The sequence below is a fragment of the Arachis ipaensis genome, chromosome B5, assembly GCF_059453495.1.
Source record: "Arachis ipaensis isolate K30076 ecotype BB chromosome B5, ASM5945349v1, whole genome shotgun sequence".
Lineage (NCBI taxonomy): Eukaryota > Viridiplantae > Streptophyta > Magnoliopsida > Fabales > Fabaceae > Arachis > Arachis ipaensis.
The window spans coordinates 94,202,605-94,213,914 of NC_142440.1; the positions used below are offsets into that span (position 1 = coordinate 94,202,605).

The 11,310-nt window shown below is 39.9% G+C and overlaps 1 non-coding gene across 1 annotated transcript; it reads right to left on the reverse strand.

Annotated features, from left to right (window-relative positions):
• Window positions 1-602: 602 nt before the first annotated feature.
• Window positions 603-710, reverse strand: LOC148565022 (small nucleolar RNA R71). The gene has a single exon (XR_015884423.1). It is a non-coding gene; the product is annotated as a small nucleolar RNA R71 (small nucleolar RNA).
• Between the last annotated feature and the right edge of the window lie 10,600 nt (window positions 711-11,310).

Below are 11,310 nucleotides of genomic sequence, written 5' to 3' on the forward strand. Positions count from 1 at the left end.
TCAAGGAATCTCTATACTGTGACATAGAGGATTCCATACTTTTCTCTTCTCTCTTTCATATGAGCAGGAGCAAGAACAAGGGTATTCCTGTTGAAGCTAATCCTAAACCTGAAAGGACCTTGAAGAGAAAGCTAAGAGAAGCTAAAGTACAACTCTTTGTAGAGGACCTAACAGAAATTTTCAAACAAGAAGAAGCCATGGCAGCTGAAAACAACAACAATGCCAACAATGCAAGGAAGGTGCTTGGTGACTTTAATGCTCCTACTACTGACTTCTATGGGAGAAGCATCTCTATCCTTACCATTGGAGCAAACAACTTTGAGCCTAAGCCTCAATTAGTTTCTCTGATGCAACAGAAGTGCAAGTTTCATGGACTTTCATTGGAAGATCTTTATTAGTTCTTAGCTGAATTTTTGCAAATCTGTGACACTGTTAAGACCAATGGGGTTGACCCTGAAGTCTACAAACTTATGCTCTTCCCTTTTGCTGTAAGAGACAGAGCTAGGATATGGTTGGATTCACAACCTAAGAAAAGCCTGAACTCTTGGGAAAAGCTAGTCAATGCCTTCTTGGCAAAGTTCTTTCTACCTCAAAAATTGAGTAAGCTTAGAGTGGAAGTCCAAACCTTCAGACAGAAGGAAGGTGAATCCCTCTATGAAGCTTGGGAAAGATACAAGCAATTGATCAGAAGGTGTCCTTCTAACATGCTTTCAGAATGGAGCATCATAGGTATCTTCTATGATGGTCTGTCTGAACTATCCAAGATGTCATTGGACAGCTCTGCTGGAGGATCGCTTCATCTGAAGAAGATGCCTGTAGAAGCTCAGGAACTCATTGAAATGGTTGCAGATAACCAATTCATGTACACTTCTGAAAGGAATCCTGGGGAATAATGGGACAAATCAGAAGAAAAGAGTTCTTGAGAATGATACTCTGAATGCCATATTGGCTCAGAACAAAATATTGACTCAGCAAGTCAATATGATTTCTCAGAGTCTGTCTGGTATGCAAGCATCAACAGGCAGTACCAAAGAAGCTTTATCTGAAGAAGAAGATTATGATCTTGAGAATCCAGCAATGGAAGAGGTGAATTACATGGGAGAACCCTATGGAAACACCTATAACCCTTCATGGAGAAATCATCCAAATCTCTCATGGAAGGACCAACAGAGGCCTCAACAAGGCTTCAACAACAGTAATGGTGGAAGAAATAGGTTTAGCAATAGCAAACCTTTTCCATCATCTTCTCAACAACAGACAGAGAATTCTAAGCAGAGCCACTCTAACTTAGCAACTGTAGTCTCTGATCTAATTAAAACCACTCAAAGTTTCATGACTAAAACAAGATCCTCCATTAGAAATTTGGAGGCACAAGTGGGTCAGCTAAGTAAGAAAATTACTGAACTCCCTCCTAGTACTCTCCCAAGCAATACAGAAGAGAATCCAAAAAGAGAGTGCAAGGCCATCAATATTATCCACTCGGCCGAACTTGGAGAGGAGGAAGAGGCAGTGATTTCTATTGAGGAAGACCTCAATGGACATCCACTGGCTTCTAAGGAGTTTCCTAATAAGGTACCACGGGAATCTGAGGCTCATATAGAGACCATAGAGATTCCATTGAATTTACTTCTGTCATTCATTAGCTCTGATGAGTATTCTTCCTTTGAAGAGGATGAAGATATTACTGAAGAGTAAGTTGCTAAGTACCTTGGAGCAATCATGAAGTTAAATGCCAAGTTATTTGGTAATGAGACTTGGGAGGATGAACCCCCTGATGCACGGAAACTTGTCTCTCAACAAATCTCCCTTCGGCAAGTATACCGAATTGTCGTCAAGTAAAAACTCACAAAAGAGTGAGGTCGAATCCCACAGGGATTGATTGGTCAAGCAACTTTAATTGGAGGAAGGTTCTAGTTGAGCTAAGAAGAATTTGATTGGAGAATTGCAGGAAATTAAATGGCGGGAAAGTAAATAGCATAAAATGTAATTGCTGTAAATAAAGGACTGAATGTAAATGACGGAAAGTAAATTGCAGAATCTTAAATGGGAAATGGGGAAGATGAACATAAAAGTAAATGGCAGAAAGTAAAGAGAATGGGTAAGATCAGAAATGGCGGATTCATTGGGCTCAGGAGATGTTGTATTCTCCAGATCAAGTTCATTCTCATCTCTTCCTCAATCAATGCATTCATTGATCTCCTTGGCAATCTTAAGTGATTGGATTCCAATTCCTTGGCAACCCAATCTCTCAAATCTTGATCAATAGCCAATTCCTTGGTCTAATTGCTCATGAGAAGAGACGAAGTATGGTCACTGATAATACCACATGTATTCCCAAATCAAAGTATTGGTAGGATTATATGTTACCATATGCATCCAAACCCCAATTTGGTCCAACATGAGAAAGCATTTCTAGCATGATCTCTTCATTCCTCTTCCAAGGTCCGAAGAGATCCAAGTATGAATAGCTTCTTTTCCAAGATAACTACCCAATAGGATGAAGATTGAAAGCTTTCTAGTAAAATCAAGAGAAAAGAAAGAAGAAGAATAATGAAAACTATTATTGATCCATCAAGTTACAACAGAACTCCCTAACCCAATGAAAGGGGTTTAGTTGTTCATAGCTCTGGAAATGGAAAGCGTAAGTGTAAAGTACATTATGAAAACTTAAAACTAGAAGTTGCAGAGAAAGTAAAATATACAGAGTGTAGTTCTCCAAAATGCCAAAAAAAAAAGCTCCCTCACTAGTTCAAAACTACTCCTATATATACTACTCTACTGATCTTCTAGTTGGCTCTTCAAATCTTGGATATGGGCCTTTGGATCTTTAGTTGAAGCAGTTGCAGTCTGCAGTGGGCTCAGCTTTGCTTGCAGAGAAAGTGTGAGTTAGGCATGGATGTTAGTTAGGACATTAGTGGTGTTAACGTTAAGTAAAAATGTGGGTTCGAGAACGTTAGTGACGATCACCTTTTTCACTAACGTTCCTAACCCAAGATGGTCCACGTTAACTTCAACGTTAGTGGCACTAACGTGACTACTAACGTTGCCTCCTGGTCCTTCGCAAACGTTATTGGCATTCACCTTTTCCAATAACGTTTGCTTGTTGCCCTTCCTCCCTACGTTAGAGTCCATGTTAGTGTAGCTAACGTGACTCCTAACGTGGGCATGCCTCAGCCTCGAGAGCGTTAGTGACACTTACCTTTGTCACTAACGCTCCAAACGCCCCTTCTCACGTTAGTGCCTCACGTTGATTGTATTAACGTGGCCACTAACGTGGTGGTGATTGCCATCTCCAACGTTAGTGACAAAGGTGAGTGTCACTAACGTTGGCTCATAATTTCTTTCCTCCACGTTAGCTTCCACGTTAATGTAACTAACGTGGCAACTAACGTGGCTTATGGTGGCTTCGTCCAACGTCAGTGACAAAGGTGAGTGTCACTAACGTTGGCACTTCTTTGTTCCTTCCACGTTAGAGTTCACGTTAATGTAATTAACGTGACTCTTAACGTGGCTAAGTGTGCCCCTTTTTCCAACGTTAGTGGCATTCACTTTTACTACTAACGTTGGAGCTTTACTTTTCCTCCACGTTAGCTTCTATGTTAATGTAGTTAACGTGGCAATTAACGTGGGTTATGATGGCTCATGAAGGCGTTATTGGTGATCACTTTTCTCATTAATGTTGCAAGTTAGCTCCCATTCCATGTTAATGGTCACGTTAGTTAGACTAACTATTAACGTGGCATCTTCCTTGCTTCCTTTGTCCTGAAATCAAGCAAGTAAAGTGCATCAAAGCTAGGTTCTAACTCATGAGATCATGCATCATCTATTTTATCACTCAATTCATGCATAATTCTCATAAAGTCATATAAAATTCACAATGTTTGCTTGAATCAAGATGTAAGTGATTATCTACCCAAAACTTTCTTATTAACTAAGAAAATGCATGAAACTACCCTAGAACAATAAAGAAAAGGTCAGTGAAACTGGTCAAAATGCCCTGGCATCACCCCCTTGCTCACCAAAGAACTGGATGACTTGACTAGGCAGAGATTACCTCAGAAGAGACAGGATCCTGGAAAGTTCTCAATACCTTGTACCATAGGCACCATGACCTTTGAGAAGGCTCTGTGTGACCTAGGGTCAAGCATAAACCTCATGCCTCTCTCTGTAATGGAGAAGCTAGGGATCCTTAAGGTACAAGCTGCAAGAATCTCACTAGAGATGGCAGACAATTCAAGGAAACAGGCTTATGGACTTGTAGAGGATGTCTTGGTAAAGGTTGAAGACCACTACATCCCTATTGATTTTATAATCCTAGACACTGGGAAGTGTATGGATGAATCTATCATCCTTGGAAGACCCTTCCTAGCCACAGCAAAAGCTGTGATTGATGTTGACAGAGGAGAATTGGTCCTTCAAGTGAATGAGGACTCCCTTGTGTTTAAAGCTCAAGGATATCCCTCTGTAACCATGGAGAGGAAGCATGAAAAGCTTCTCTCAGTATAGAGTCAAATAGAGCCCCCACATTCAAACTCTAAGTTTGGTGTTGGAAGGCCATCATCATGCTCTGAGTATCTGTGAGGCTCCATGAGAGCCCACTGTCAAGCTATTGACATTAAAGAAGCGCTTGTTGGGAGGCAACCCAATTTTATTATATCTATTTATTTTTCATTGTTATTTTAGGTTTTTTGTTGGTTAATGATCATGTGAAGTCACAAAAACAACTGAAAAAGCAAAAACAGAATGAAAAATAGTATTAAAAACAGCAAACCCTGGAGGAGATGCTAGTAAGGGGCACAGAGCTGGCGTTAAACGCCAGAAAGGGGAGAAAAGCTGGCGTTAAACGCCAGAAATGGGTAGCAACCTGGCATTTAATGCCAGGATTGGCAAGCAAGGGGCGTTTGCACACCAACATGGTGCAGGGATGTGAAATCCTTGACACCTCAGGATCTGTGGACCCCACAGGATCCCCACCTACCTCATCTCTCTCTCTCTTCTTCACACCCTTCCATAACACTCTCCCCCAAATACCCTTCACCAATCACCTCAATACCTCTTCCCCAAAAACCCCCTCTCCTATCAAATCCTACCCTCTTCTCCAAAATCTCTTCACCAATCCACAACCATCCATCATAAAACCCCACCTACCTCACCATTCAAATTCAAACCATTTTCCCTTCCAAACCCACCCATATATGGCTGAACCCTACCCCTCTCTCCACTCTTATATAAACCCATCTTCACTCATTCATTCTCACACATCATACACACTACTTCTCCCCCTTGGCCGAACCACAAAACCCCCTCCATCTCCTCCATTTTCTTCTTCTACTTTTTTCTTTCTTCTTTTACTCGAGGACGAGCAAACCTTCTAAGTTTGGTGTGGTAAAAGCTAAAGCTTTTTGCTTTTCCATAACCATTTATTGCACCTAAGGCCGGAGAAACCTCTAGAAAGAGGAAAGAGAAGGCAAAAGCTTCAACCTCTGAGTCATGGGAGATGGAGAGATTCATCTCAAGGGTGCATCAAGACCACTTCTATGAAGTTGTGGCCAAGAAGAAGGTGATCCCCGAGGTCCCTTTCAAGCTCAAAAAGGGTGAATATCCAGAGATCCAACATGAGATTCGAAAAAGAGGTTGGGAAATTCTCACCAACCCCATTCAACAAGTCAGGATCTTAATGGTTCAAGAGTTCTATGCCAATGCATGGATCACCAAGAACCATGATCAAAGTGTGAACCCGGACCCTAAGAATTAGCTTACAGTGGTTCGGGAGAAATGCTTAGATTTCAGTCCAAAAAATGTAAGGTTGGCATTCAACTTGCCCATGATGCAAGGAGATGCATGCCCCTACACTAGAAGGGTCAACTTTGATCAAAGGTTGGACCAAGTCCCCATAGACATTTGTGAAGAGGGCGCTCAATAGAAGAGAGATTCAAGAGGGAAGCCGGTTCAACTAAGAAGGCATAATCTCAAGCCCGTGGCTAAGGGATGGTTGGAGTTCATCCAACGCTTAATCATTCCTACTAGCAACTGGTCTGAAGTTACTAAATAGACCGGGCTATCATGATCCATAGCATCATGATTGGAGAGGAAGTAGAAGTTCATGAGGTCATATCCCTAGAACTCTACAAGGTGGCGGACAAGTCCTCTACTTTGGCAAGGTTAGCCTTCCCTCACCTCAGTTGTCACCTTTGTAATTCAGCTGGAATTGACATAGAGGAAGACATCTTCATTGATGAGGACAAGCCCATCACTAAGAAAAGGATGGAGCAAACAAGAGATCCCACTCATGGGCAAGAGCATGAGAAAATTTCTCATCATAAAATCCCTGAGATGCCTCAAGGGATGCACTTTCCTCCACAAAATTATTGGGAGCAAATTAACACCTCCCTAGGAGAATTGAGTTTTAATATGGTACAACTAAGGGTGGAGCACCAAGAGCATTCTATCCTCCTCCATGAAATTAGAGAAGACCAAAGAGTGATGAGGGAGGAGCAACAAAGGCAAGGAAGAGACATTGAGGAGCTCAAACACTTCATAAGATCTTCAAGAGGAAGAACAAGCCACCATCACTAAGGTGGACCCGTTCTTTAATTTCCTTGTTCTTTATTTTTCTGTTTTTTGTTTCCTATGCTTTATGTTCCATCTATGTTTGTGTCTTTACTACATGATCATTAGTGTCTTAGTGTCTATGCCTTAAAGCTATGAATGTCCTATAAATCCATCACCTTTCTTAAATAAAAAGTGTTTTTAATTGCAAAAGAAAAAGAAGTACATGAATTTCGAATTTTAAAACAGATTGATTATTTTGATGTGGTGGCAATACTTTTTTGTTTTTCTGAATGAATGCTTGAACAATGCATATTTTTGAATTTATTGTTCATGAATGTTAAAATTGTTGGCTCTTGAAAGAATGATGGAAAAGGAGAAATGTTATTTGATAATCTAAAAAATCATAAAAATAATTCTTGAAACAAGAAAAAGCAGTGAAAAGCTTGCGAAGAAAAAAATAATTGCGAAAAAAGAAAAAAAAGAGAAAGAAAAAGCAAGCAGAAAAAGCCAATAGCCCTTTAAACGAAAAGGCAAGGGTAAAATAAAAAGGATCCAAGGCTTTGAGCATCAGTGGATAGGAGGGCCACAGGAATAAAATCCTGGCCTAAGCGGCTAAACCAAGCTGTCCCTAACCATGTGCTTGTGGCGTGAAGGTGTCAAGTGAAAAGCTTGAGACTGAGCAGTTAAAGTCGTGGTCCAAAGCAAAAAGAGTGTGCTTAAGAGCTCTAGACACCTCTAATTGGGGACTCTAGCAAATCTGAGTCATAATCTGAAAAGGTTCACACAGTTATGTGTCTGTGGCATTTATGTATCCGGTGGTAATACTGGAAAACAAAATGCTTAGGGTCACGACCAAGACTCATAAAGTAACTATGTTCAAGAATCAACATACTGAACTAGGAGAATCAATAACACTATCTGAATTCTGAGTTCCTATAGAAGCCAATCATTCTGAACTTCAAAGGATAAAGTGAGATGCCAAAACTGTTCAGAAGCAAAAAGCTAATAGCCCTGCTCATCTAATTAAGACTGATCTTCATAGATATTTTTGGAATTCATTGTATACTATATTCTTTTTATGCTATTTGATTTTCAGTTGCTTGGGGATAAGCAACAATTTAAGTTTGGTGTTGTGATGAGCGGATAATTTATACGCTTTTTGGCATTATTTTTAGTATGTTTTTAGTATATTTTAGTTAGTTTTTATTACATTTTTATTAATTTTTAAATAAAAATCATATTTCTAGACTTTACTATGAGTTTGTGTGTTTTTCTGTGATTTCAGGTATTTTCTGGCTGAAATTGAGGGACCTGAGCAAAAATCTGATTCAGAGACTGAAAAAGGACTGCAGATGCTGTTGGATTCTGACCTCTCTGCACTCAAAGTGGATTTTCTGGAGCTATAGAAGCCCAATTGGCGCGCTCTCAATTGCGTTCGAAAGTAGACATCCTGGGCTTTCCAGCAATATATAATAGTTCATACTTTGCCCAAGACTTGATGGCCCAAACCGGCATTCCAAGTCAGCATAAAAATTCTGGCGTCAAAACGCCAGAACTGGCATAAAAGCTGGAGTTAAACGCCCAAACTGGCACAAAAGCTGGCGTTTAACTCCAAGAAAAGTCTCTACATGTGAAAGCTTTAATGCTCAGCCCAAGCACACACCAAGTGAGCCCGGAAGAAGATTTCTGCATTAATTACCTATTTCTGTAAACCCTAGGCTACTAGTTTTCTATAAATAGGACCGTTTGCTATTGTATTTGGAGCATCTTATCTTTCGAACTTGTATGTTCACATTTGGAGGCTGGCCATTCGGCCATGCCTAGACCCTTTTGTTCTTATGTATTTTCAACGGTGGAGTTTCTACACCCCATAGATTAAGGTGTGGAGCTCTGCTGTTCCTCATGAATTAATGCAAAGTACTATTGTTTTTCTATTCAATTCAAGCTTATTCTTCTTCCAAGATATTTGTTTGCACTTCAACATGATGAATATGATGATCCATGACACTCATCATCATTCTCACCTATAAACGCGTGCCTGACAACCACTTCCGTTCTACCTTAGATCGAGCGTGTATCTCTTAGCTTCCATTCCGAAAGATCGGAGTTTTCGTGGTATAAGCTAGAATTATTGGCGGCCATTCTTGAGATCCGGAAAGTCTAAACCTTGTCTGTGGTATTCCGAGTAGGATCTGGGAAGGGATGACTGTGACGAACTTCAAACTCGAGAGTGTTGGGCGTAGTGACAGACGCAAAAGGATCAATGGATCCTATTCCAACATGATCGAGAACCGACAGATGATTAGCCGTGCGGTGACAGCGCATTTTGACCATTTTCACTGAGAGGTCCGGAAGTAGCCATTGACAACGGTGATGTCCAACATAAAGCTTGCCATGAAAAGGAGTATGAATGATTGGATGAAGGCAATAGGAAAGCAGAAGTTCAGGAGGAACAAAGCATCTTCATACGCTTATCTGAAATTTTCACCAATGAATTACATAAGTATCTCTATCCTATTTTATGTTTTATTCATCTTTTAATTATCAATTCTCCATAACCATTTGAATCCTCCTAACTGAGATTTACAAGATGACCATAGCTTGCTTCAAGCCGACAATCTCCGTGGGATCGACCCTTACTCACGTAAGGTTTATTACTTGGACGACTCAGTGCACTTGCTGGTTAGTTGTGCGGAGTTATGACAAAGAGTTGAGATTACAATTGTGCGTACCATGCTGTTGGCGCCATTGATGATCACAATTTCGTGCATCACTTGGCGTGGCGTGCCAAGCCAAATTAAAGGCTAGGCGTGGCACACCACTTGAATGCTAGCCAAACGCCAGCCTGGAAGGTCACGTTTATTATGTTTCTTTTCCCTCCAAATTGTATTTTTATTTTCTCTTTTATATTTTCTTTATTCTAGTGTTAGTAGTAGTATAAATAGCCCCTGAAAATACTGAGAAAGGGGTTAAGCAGTTAGGATTTGGATTGTTGAGTAGAGTTGTAGTTAGATTTACTTTATCATTTCTTCCATCTTCTGTACTTTTCTCTGAGCTATGAGTAGCTAAATTCCCTCTCATTGAGAGAGGGAGCTCTGTTGTACTTGATGGATTAATGATAGTTGATTTCTTCTTCTCTTCATCTTCTCTTTGATTTGCTAGAAGAAATTTCGTTTTAATGTTAGTATTCAATCATCTTGGAAAAGAGGTTGAATGCAAAATGGGTTTCATGGGAACCTTGGAAAAGGAAACATGAAACCATGTTAGAAATCCCTTCTCACACTTGAGTAGGATCTGTGTTTTGGTGTTTGGATATGGTGACATATAATCCTCCCTTTACTTGGACCTATGATGATGTGTGGTATAATCAGGGACCAAGCATATCTTTCTTCATGAGCAATTAGACCAAGGAATTAGCTATTGATCAAGATTTGAGAGATTGAGTCACCAAGGGATTGGGACTCAATCAATCATGATTGCCAAGAGGTCAATGAGTTGCATGATTGAAGATGATATGAACTGGATTTAATCCAAAGAGAGCAACATCTCCTGATCTCAATGAATTCTCCCTATTCTTATCTTCCACATTCTTTATAGCTTTCTTTATATTATGCAAATCCCCATTCCCATTTACTTTTGAGTCATTTATGTTTCTGGACTTTACATTATTGTCATATCCTTTTCTGCACTTTACTGCTTCTCCTTACTTTTGAGCCATTTATGTTTCTGCCCATTTACAATTCTGCAATCACAATTTATTTTTCTTAGCTTAACTAATTCACCAATTAATTAAAGTTGCTCAAATCTACCAATCTCTGTGGATACGATCCCACTCCACTGTGGGTTATTACTTGACGATAAATTTTGGTGTGCTTGCCAAAAGAACGGATTCATCATTTTTATATGGGGTGTGAATTTGACTCATCAAGTTTTATGGTGCCGTTGCCAGGAATTGGTTTGAATTTGACAATGATTAAATTGATCGGAGAGCTAGATTAAGCATTTTAATTACTTTGTTATTTCTTTTCTAGTCCTTTAACTTTCTTCTGTTCTATTTTATTTTAATTTTACTTTGGATATCAGTTATTCCTTATCCATATTTCCATTCTTCTAACTGTTTGATTAATTGCATCAACCAAGCTCTTAACAAGAGTGATTCCTTCACTTATCCTCTGCCTGCTGTTTGTTGAATGTATGACAGGTAGAAGGGGAGAAACTTCATCCTCCTTCGATAGTGAACCTAAGAGGACCTTCCTTAGATTAAGGAGGAAAGCAAGAGGCAAAGGCATAGTTGGAGAGGAAGTAGTAGAGGAAGATCTAGAAGCTACTATGGAAGAAGAAGTGCAAATCCACGTTGGAGTAGATGCTGACCATCATATTGGGCAAGAAAGGAGAGTTTTAGGCTCTTACATCAACCGAAATCCAGGAATCTGTGGTAGCAGCATTCTCAAACCAACAATCCATGCTAACAACTTTGAGTTGAAACCTCAACTCATCACACTTGTTCAGAATAATTGTTCATATGGAGCGGGAGCCCAAGAGGACCCAAACCAACATCTCACTACATTCTTGAGGATTTATGACACTGTAAAGTCTAATGGTGTACACCCTGACACCTACAAGCTACTTTTGTTCCCTTTTTCACTCAGAGATAAGGCATCAAAGTGGTTTGAAGAATTTCCCAAGGAGAGCCTAACAACTTGGGATGAGGTTGTAAACAAATTTCTAGCAAGATTCTACCCTCCACAGAGAGTTAAT